This window comes from Triticum dicoccoides, chromosome 3A (assembly GCF_002162155.2).
Source record: "Triticum dicoccoides isolate Atlit2015 ecotype Zavitan chromosome 3A, WEW_v2.0, whole genome shotgun sequence".
Taxonomy (NCBI): Eukaryota; Viridiplantae; Streptophyta; class Magnoliopsida; order Poales; family Poaceae; genus Triticum; species Triticum dicoccoides.
In genome coordinates, this window is record NC_041384.1 from 4,471,276 (window position 1) to 4,481,990 (window position 10,715).

The 10,715-nt window shown below is 46.0% G+C and overlaps 1 long non-coding RNA gene across 1 annotated transcript; it reads right to left on the reverse strand.

The window, feature by feature from the left end:
• Positions 1-2,507: 2,507 nt before the first annotated feature.
• LOC119270881 lies at positions 2,508-10,630 on the reverse strand. The gene is made up of 4 exons (XR_005134343.1): positions 10,471-10,630; positions 9,815-10,026; positions 3,703-3,927; positions 2,508-2,707 (listed from the first exon to the last, which is right to left on the reverse strand). It is a non-coding gene; the product is annotated as an uncharacterized LOC119270881 (long non-coding RNA).
• Positions 10,631-10,715: the final 85 nt, after the last annotated feature.

Genomic DNA, 10,715 nt, shown 5'->3' on the forward strand with positions numbered 1-10,715 from the left:
TGGCCTGGCCAAAATTGACCTTTAGTACCGGTTGGTGGCTCCAACCGGTACTAAAGGCCCATCCTACATAAGTGGCACTTACAAATTTGGTCAGTTTTTATCTGCTTCTTCTCCTCTGCCCCGTCGCCCGCCGCCCCCATCGCCACCCCTTGTCGACGCCCCCGTCGCCGCCCCGTCCCCGTCCCCGTCGCCCGCCACACTTCAAAATGAAGAACATATCCATGAAGGTGGCAGACGCCGTTGCTTATACAAATCCCCCCGAAGCAACCTTCCATTGCAACCCGATTCCAGCCGGCTATGCTCGTGTCATGGTTGATGAGGTGGTGGACCAATATTCGGGGCTAGAGCTTGACATTCCTGGGCATCACCAGGAGCACACACTGGGAGAGGCCATACATCATATCATCCTATGGAGAAAGGATTGCATCATCTTTCGAAGGCCACCGACACCGCGTCGTCATCCGACTCCTCCTCGATGTGAGGCCACTCCTCCTCCAAGTCCGGCATAGTAGTAGGCCACTCCTCCTGCTTCAAGTCCGGCACAGCATGAGGCCACTCCTCCTGCTTCAAGTCCGACGCCGCGTGAGGCCAATCCTCATGCTTCAAGTCCGGCACATCGTTAGGCCCCTCCTCCTGCTCCAACTCAGCCACGTCAGCCGTCTCCGCCGCCTTAGCAATCGGGGAAGAGAGACGCCGCAGCTATGATGCGTAGCGCTACGAGTCGAGGTAGTACAGGAGGTATAGGCGGAGTCAAGCGATATAAATATGGTCCAAGCCTCGCTCCTCTTCCTTAGAGGCCTTACGACATGACCGAGGAGCAAAACATGGCCATAGTGAAGGCCCTAGTGGACGCCCATTTTGGACCGAAACCGGCACCGCCGCCAAGGGAGAAAGTGCCAGAGGAAAAGATTGCCACTTTATTCGTATGGCTAGACCACCAGCTCCCAAGCCTGTTGACTCAGACTATGAGCGCCAAATCAGGAAGGCACATTGAGCACGAGTACAGAAGGAGTCGAGCTCAAGCTCGAGCCAAGCAGCTGGCAAAAAATGCGGAAAACCGTTCCCCAGCTGGGAGAACAGGCGACACAATCGATACCCCCGCTTGTTATGCCAACAACACATAAGAGTATCGGCGCCCTATATATATGTGGGCAAACCGTTAACTTTCCCCAGCTGGGCAATCTGGTAATAACCGAGGAGCATATAATGCAGGCTGAAATGATCGGTATGACTGTTGGACAACTCCTTGAGATCGAGCACATGTCTCCACTTAGAGAGGAGGAAATAAAACGAAAATATGTCCGTGGTGAACCTTTGATCAAGCCCGAGGAGGTCAAGAACCTCCCTATGAGAATGTATGAATTGCATCAATGGTACATGAAAATTTGCAAGACCCACAATCTATAGTTCCTCATGGTGAAAGTCAAGGAAGAGGATAATTCCATATGCTAGCTCTGTCTATTGAGTATACAGAACTATTTCAGTTATTCAATTATGACGCACTCGACAAATCTATCGTCAGTTGCTATTGTTTGTAAGTGATTTATTTCTGTAATTTAAGTCTAAAGCTAGCTGTAGTGCTCTCGTTGATCATTACATGTAATTATCCTTACTATATATTCTTTTCTGTGGTATTATGCAGGATGAAGATGTCCGAAATGAGAAAAGATGGAGGCTATGGCATTGGGTTCATTGACCCAAATACCATTAATGAAGAGACATGGTCATATGAACATTATAAACAAGAAATAGAGAATAACATGCTAGAGTTCTTGAAGCGCCTCATTACCAATGCAGATATACTACCACTACAAGAAATATGTCAACTTGTGACCTTGACTATTGGTCAATGAAAGGTCATTGTTTTTCATTTCCGACCTTTTTTGACAAAAAACAGAAGGTCAAAAGCTGGCGGTCGTAAACTGAAATTAATGACCTTCTCTATGAGAAGGTCGTGGACATTTACGACCAAAATATGCCTATTGTTTTGTTTTGTCACTAGCAGCCTCCCCAGGCCACGTAGGCATCCGACGTGGCAATCTGATGTGGCATAAGATTCAGCCCGGTCCAATTCAGTTTTCTACATGAGCCTAGCCCAACAATTCGGCTTTTTAATGTGTTTTTTTCCTGTGTTTTTATTAGCTACATGGGTCTGACCCAGTAATTCAACCCATGTATTATTTTTTAGGCAAGCCCTTTTAATATATGTATTTTATGTTAATTTCAGTAAGCTACATGGGCCTGGCCTACAATTTGGCCTTCTTATTTTCTAGCACAGCATTTTGCAATCAATTTATTTTTTATTTCCAACTTTTGTTCCCAGCTCCAGTTTACAGATGGGTCCCAAATGTCAGATTTTTCATGACTTATTAATAAACAATATATATGTCTATATCAAACAGACAGAAGAGAGAAAGCATATGAAAATCTTCAAATAATAGCTAAAATAAGTTTATTATAATATGCTATACAGAACAGAACACGTGAAACTACATACACTCATTCACATCACAACAACCAGTTTTCATACAATCATTCACATCACATCAACCAGTTTAACCATCGAATCTTGCATACTCAGGAACTTCAAACTTCACCCAGATCCACACAATCATAAATAATGGGATCTACAAATAGACCGCTCTACCAGTACAAAAGCTAGCTGCTCTTCAACATGGGTAGAAGTCCTCAACGGAGTTCCATTCACCTACAAGAACAGAATGGAATATCAAGTACTTGCATTCTTCAAGAAGATTACAACCAACATATATATGTACGGGGACATCAGGAAAGCTGATGGAGCAAAATCAAACAACAGATAAATCAAGTAAACAGACCATTTGGAAAAAAATATACTACCAGGCTTGAACATGAGCATAGAAAAGAAAAGATGATTTCAGTGAAATTAAAACTGCCAATGAAAGCTGAATAACAGTTCAGCTGATTAACTCCTAGTATGGAGGAATATCACAAAATTAAACAAGATGGTCGTGCAAGTTTCTATACAAGTATTCGTGATTACGGTTTGTTATCATCGTCTAAATTCTCCAACATGCACAAAATTAATTAATATATCTGAATGTGCTACCAATGAAGCAAATTCTAAAAGATACACGAACAGGGCTTAATTAGCTAACCATGTCATTCTATAAACACACAGCAAACTCAATGATAACGTGTATAGTTATTACCATATAGTTTCTATATGAGTATTCATGATTTCCTTTTGTCATCGTCGTTTAAATAGCTTGGCGAACATTGACAGCAAAGAAACCAAAAATTTAAGTCAATAGCTTTGTGAGCATGTAGTAGATTGTTCACATCCTTATGAAATACATGGCAAAGAAGCTTTACCATGTAGACAAACACCCACTAACTCAGACGCTACAGGTGCTTGTTTCATCATGTTACAAAGGAGAAGCACAAACCACAACTTTACTCCACACACACACACACACACACACACGCACGGACCAGTAGATCAACATGAGGACATAGATTAGACCAAATCCACATAAACAAATCCATACACATAGCAGGATAACTGGATATTGGCCAATTGGTTTGATCAGGAGCAACAGTGCATATTTTCCCTAAACCTATAATTGCCATAGTGCGTAAATCATGCCACTGGTCAGAGCACAACACCACAATCACCAGTACAAGGCCACCAGAAGCACCACAGAGAGGGATAGAGTTCACCTAGGTGGTTTGTAGCCAAGGAAGAAGCACAGCCGGTCGCGGTTGCGGCAGAGTTACTTGCAACACATATGCAGATCCTTGGGGCTTGTTGTCTTTACCAACACTTCATCCCACAAAACAACTCCCTTGGCTGCCATGTCACATGCTTCTACTGCCTTGTCCACCATGTCATAGATGCATCCAGAGTAGTTGGACTGAGATCCTCCAGCAGAGGGGCACAACCAACTAACATACAAAAGGAGAAACAGTCACTTTAAACGGTAATAATATTTTAGGTCTGACTAGTACTAAAATCAACAGCATCTGACTCTATATAAAAAATCAACAACATGTTGTAACAGTACGACTGTGCTCCCAATCATAAACAACAAGATTCGGGACATTTATCATGCCAACAATACCACTAGTAGTAGTACCAATGTGTTAACAAAATTTAGGCCAGTAAACTAGGACAAAGCCCCTGCTGCTCTCAAACAGTAGGTCACCGTCATAAGCTTTGATTTCTGGCAACTAGGGGAATTGGATCAATTGCAATTCAAGATGGTGCATTATTTGCTAGTGGCAAAGCAGGTTCGTTTTTACTGGGTACTAACAAAGTTGGTTTTTACTTGGTAGCGGCATAGTAAGTGTCACACCCTAGCTAGTTATGCATTAGAGTGTTGCATCATGTTTACTCATTCATCAGAAACTTGAAATGGGGATGACAGAACCCCCAGTCCCCTCTGAAACCAACTAGGGTTTACTAAAATAATTTTTCAATGAACCTGAAATGCCCTTCTAAAATGCCCATCATTTTTGCCTTGGTTCAGAACCTCTGCCAAAAGTGGTGCACATTTTCCTAGGCCATCCTAGGGTTTTGAATTAAATCATAACTATTTGAATTTGGGCATTTAAAATTATATAAAATATTTAAATGCTCAAATATCTCCAAACTAAAATGTTTCATGTTGGAAATAATCCAACTATGGACCAGGAGTAGTTTGGTGATTTTTGGAGTTGCCTAGGTATTTTATTTAATTCAACAAAGTCGCAGTTATATTAAATAAAAACAGAAAATAAAGAAAGGGGAAGACTTACCTGTGCGGCCCAGCCCAGCCGGCCCAGCACTGTGCTGGCCCGTGCCAGCCAGCTGCTTCCCCTCGCCAGAGCAGGCAGGGAGGTGAGCATGGCGCGCCCGAGCTCGCCACGCACCACCCAGCCTCTCTGCATCGCCCTGGTCGCCGTGGCGCCGCGTGGATCGTCTTCTGGTCGTCGCCCCGACCTCGCCGACACCCCATTCACTCTCCCCCGGCTCTCCCTCACTCTCTCTCTCTCACGGCCGAAGCTCACCGTCGCCGCCGTTCGCCTTAGCCACCGTCTCCGACCACCCCTCGCTTCCCCGACCAGCTCAGAAGCTCCGCCTCGACTCCTTCTTCCTCCCCACCGCTCCACGGGTCCCCGGAAGCCCTGCATCGCCGCCACGTCGCCGTTCCCCTCTTCGGACTCCGACCACCGTCGCCGTCAAATTCGTCGTCTCCGACGCGTCCCCGAGCCCGCTTCGACGCCCACTGCAACCGCGGTGAGCTACGCCACCGTTTCCCCCTTCTCCCCTGCTCTCTCCCGACCCCTAGGCCCTAGCCCCACCGCGGCCAAAAGCTTCACGCCGCCGGCGATGTCGCCGTCGTGGCCACGATCGCCGTAGCGCCTAACCGAGCACGCCATCGTGCTCCACATCTCACTAGGAGCACGTAGCACGCTCCAACACCCCCCCTAACACCCTGCAACACCGTTCCCGTGCACGACCGAACCCCGGCCGCCGCAGCCGAGCTCGCCGCCATCGACTCCGGCCACCCCGACCCCAACGGACTCCGCCAAGAGCCGCGGGTCGTCCTCAGCTTCACTCCGGTGGCCTCCGCGGTTCATTTGGTGGCCGAAACGACCTAAACCACTATCGCCGCCGCACTGATGGTCGCCGCCGGCCAGAACTCCGGCGAGCTGACATGGCCTAGTTAATTAGCCACTAAACCACCACCTACTGACGCTGACAAGTGGGCCCCAGGGCTTAGTCAAAGCTAACCAGCCCGGGTCAACACGGGATTAGCCCCTGTGTCACTGACGTGTGGACCCCACACGTCAGGTTTGACCCGAGCCAGCCCTGTTGACCTGCTGATGTCACTGTGACGTCAGGCTGACGCAGTAAATGATATTTCTGGATTTAAATTAAATCAGGAAATTCCAGAATATTAATTAAACTTCAAAAATTCATAACTTTTATTCTGTAACTCCAAATTGGACAAATTATATATGAAAAATGATCAGAAAAATCCAATCTACCCATCTGTACTATTTTCATGCATGATCCAACAAGTTAAATGGATGTTTTAATCAGAACAAGGAAAAGCACTTTAAAAGGCCATATTTGAAATTGAAATTTGAATCTTTGATTCAAATTTGTTCAAACCCTTCTGGCTTTAGTTGCATTAGCCCAACACACTCATATTGCCATGTTTCATGCATGCATCATATTGTTGCACATTGTTTGGTGATGCCTGTGTATCGTTATCCTTTACGACAGGATCTGTCCCCGAGGAGTACCGTGACTACCCTAACGAAGAACCGTATCCGTGCATCGAACCATCAGGCAAGAAACCAACCATTTGATCATATCGATACAATCCCATGTTCTCGCTCCTGCTCTCTTTTACTGCATTAAGACAACGCGATTCAAACTGCTGTGTGCTACGGTAGTTGAACCCATTTCCTCTGCATGACCTGTCATTGCCACAGTAACTAGATGAAACCCACTAGCATGTGTAGGAGTTGATTGAGCCATATGTATGTGTTGTTCCTACCTTGCTATGCCTGCTATGCTTAGAGTCGTGTCAGGTCTGGTTCATCTGGGTGATGGGCTAGAGTGAAATGATTATGTCGGTAATGAGAGTGGTGTGGTGAACACGATTTGGTAAAGGTATCGATGAGAGGCCATGTAGGAGTACATGGTGGGTTGTTTCATTGAAGCCGACCTTAAGCATTGAGATCTGTATGTGTGATTTAAGAATCAGCTACTACCATGCATTGGGCCCGAAACCAATGGACCCTCTCGACTTCTTATTCACCCTAGTTCTCCGTCCAGGAGTTGCAAGTAGTTTCTGGTGTTTGTAGCCTACTGGAGGCCGTGGACAGCGCTGACCGTAGGGGTGGGCTGTGATGCGGTAGGTACGTGGCCGGGTGTACCGAATACCCGTTAGGTATCTCGGGAACCCTGTTCACATCGTTCGGGGCCGTATGGGAAACCTCGGCCGGACTCCCTGCGGATGGAACCTGAATAGGCGATAAACCTGGACTGGAGGCTTAGGTGATTAGGTAGGTCGTGGCCGACACCCACGTTGGGCTTCCGCTTGAAGGTTGCCGAGTACATGTCGTGTAAACGACGGTAAGTGGTGAGAGCGTGTATGAAGAAGTACCCCCTGCAGAGTTAACATGATCTATTCGAATAGCCGCGTCCGCGGTAAAGGACTACTTGGTTGCCTATACAGTTCATAGACAAGTAAATGGAAACTACTAAAAGCCTCAAGATAAGTGTGAGTGCCGAGGATGGCTCCTCCGTAGGAGGACGGAGGTGGATCCTCGGTAGTGTATTGAAGTGGTGAATAGTGGACTCGTGTGCGCAAAACTATTTCAAGTTGAAGTATCGTAGGATAGCCTAGCCAAGAGTCAAAGCTGGCTTGCTGCAATAACTCCACCAACCCTTCTTGATACTATGCATGTATGTAGGATCTGATGTAAGTCTTGCTGAGTACCTTTGTACTCATGTTGCTATAATCTACATTTTTACAGAAGACGCTGCAACCCCTTCTGATGGGTTCTATGTAGACGTTGACATCAACGAGTAGGCTAAAGACCGAGGTGGTGACCCTGAGCTTGTGAAGGACCACATAGTATAGCCAGAGGCTTTCCAAGCCTCTTTTATTTTACTAGTTGTCTGTACTCAGACAAGTTACTTCCGCTGCTGGCTTGTTTGATTGTATGACTTGTATGTTGGGTCGTGAGACCCGTACCTTTGTGTGTATGTTATGTATGGCTCACTGAGCCTTAAATAAAGTACTTGTGTCATAGAGTCATGTTGTGATGCTTCGTTGTATTTGCACATATCGAGCATATTGTGTGTATGACTGAAATGCTTGGTATGTGTGGAATCTGACTATCTAGTTGTTTATCTTTAGTAGCCTCTCTTACCGGGAAATGTCTCCTAGTGTTACCGCTGAGCCATGGTAGCTTGCTACTGCTCTGGAACACTTAGGCTGGCCGGCATGTGTCCTTCTTCGTTCCTGTGTCTGTCCCTTCGGGGAAATGTCACGCTTTGAGTACCGGAGTCCTGTTAGCCCGCTACAGCCCGGTTTACCGGAGTCCTGCTAGCCCAGTGCTACAGCCCGGACCCACTTGCTGATGACCGACACGTTCGAAGCTGGGTCATGGATGCCTGTCCCTGTAAGTCTGTGCCACTTTGGGTTTACGACTAGTCATGTCAGCCCGGGCTCTTTATCATATGGATGCTAGCGACACTTTCATATACGCGAGCCAAAAGGCGCAAACGGTCCCGGGAAAAGGTAAGACGACACCCGTGGGGATACCGTGCGTGAGGCCGCAAAGTGATATGAGGTGTTACCAGCTAGATCGATGTGACATCGAGTCGGGGTCCTGACAGTAAGTTGTGACATTTAAAAAAAATAGTATGAAAACCAGCGGCGGCTGCTCCAGCCCGCTGCTCTCCTCCTCGACACCGCCACTGTAAATTTTGCTAGCAATCATCAGCAGCAAGTACAGAGTAAACTGGGACTTTGTTGTAGCTACAGAAACTGAAACAACACACACATCATGGAATTTCATATCATAGCCAACAAATATTTTACCGGAACACAGGGTGTTCTTCTCCGTATTTTAGAAACATGCAAATAAAGGTTTCAGTACAAACAAACAAGTGGAGTAGACAAATTTCAGAACAGAATGTGTTCGCACCGTTTGGTTTATGTGCTTGGTTTATTTAAACAGAAGTATCTGTACAAATAGAAAAAGGGAGTTAAAAAAATACAGAAACTACATAAGCTGCACATTCAGGTTGTGATACTCCCATCTTCAGTATATGCATGTTGTGATACTCCCATCTTATGCAATTTGACTCGCAGAACAAGAACAAAACTGATTTTGAACATTCGATGCAAAATACGGTAAATACGTCTTGTATCTACTCCTTGGCTACTGTTATTTCAACTGTAAATTTAGCCAGCAATCATCAGCAGAAAGTACAGAGTAAACTGGGACTTTGTTGTAGCTACAGAAACTGAAACAACACACACATCATGGAATTTCATATCATAGCCAACAAATATTTTACCAGAACACAGGGTGTTCTTCTCTATATTTTAGAAACATGCAAACAATGGTTTCAATACAGTCAAACAAGTGGAGTAGACAAATTTCATAACAGAATGTGTTTGCACCATTTGGATTATTTGCTCGGATTATTTAAACAAAAGTTTCTGTACAAATAGACAAGTGGAGTAGCATGTGTTTACTTTGCATGCTCAAGGTACACTAGTCTGATGAAAACAATATGCTCGAGGTAAATTAGCTTGCATGCTCGGAGTACATTCAGCAATTCTGAACAACATCAAATTGGCTAAATAACTTGGCCTAGAACACCAATCTTAAAGTGAATTTATGAGAGCAGTACATTCATGAAGTTCTACTCTGAATTTTAACTTTCTTTCTCTGAATTTTCTGCAGCGCGGTAATATCTCAACAGAAAACAACACTGTAAACAGGCAATTGACTAAAACCCGGAGTACTATGATAGGGAATACCCACATTCATTTAAGAAATTGGTGTTGGACATACGACAACCCCTTGTAGTACACCTAAATTTATACTGAATTCCTTGCTCTATGACTAAAACCCGGAGTAGAAACATAAGGAATTGAAATGCCTGCATTCATTTCAGCAAGAAAACTAGTAGATCTTGGAGGTTGAAGCACTAAGATTAAGGAGTAACTTAATCAGAAGGGCCTAGCAAGCTAGCACAAGCATCAACAGCCGTTTTAATCAATCAGAAGGGCAGGAGTAGCTTAATCAATACCCTTATCCGTGAATTACAGGTAGGACTCAATATTGGAGGTTCGTGTTGGGCTCTTGGTGGCGCTGCCAGCCTGCCGCCTTCCCTTGGCGCTTGAGTAGGCCGTCAACTCCTTGTTGTACGCCATCCTCATGTTCATACTCATAGCAAGGGCGGCAGACCAGGAGGGCGCACTCATTGCAGGCCTGACCACCTGCGCCTTTCAACTCCTTACCCTGCATCAGCAAGATCAAAACAAGGTTAGTATACAACCCAACGAAATTAACACAACTTGCCAGGAGACACAGCAATTCCTCATGTATTCATTGATGCTACGTGAGGAAATCATCTGCTTGGCTTAAAGTTGAGACTATGATCATCAATGAATACTAAACAAGGTCCCAATATATCAGTGCGGTCTGGAACAGAAAAATCTCTTAATTGCTCCACCACTCGTCAATTAACAGAGAGGGAAAATGCGCCAAATAAACAAATCCATCTCGCAACTACGCAACCCCCGCTGTTACCCCTAATCTCGCAACCTAGATCCACTGCCTCGCGCGTGCCAGATCCACCGATGCGTGCACCGCATGAAGGAGCTGTGACGAGCAGAGATGACACCGAAACATTAAGGCGTCGAGGCAGGCAGGAAGGGTGAGAGAGGGGGGAGACAGACGTACCCATCATGGTCGGAGATCCGCGGTCACCATGGCCGGAGATGGACGGATGCCAGCGCGCGTGGTGGAGGTCGACGAAGAACCGACATCGTGGTTCAAGCAGTAGATGACGGCGTCGTGGTTGAAGCAGTAGACAATGCAGTAGCAAATCACCAGGGCCATCGCGGCAGGATCCCCCGAGATCTCAGGAGGAAGGGAGGGAGGGAGGTCGCCGGTGGGGGTGGTAGTCCGCCAGCGGCGGGATTGGA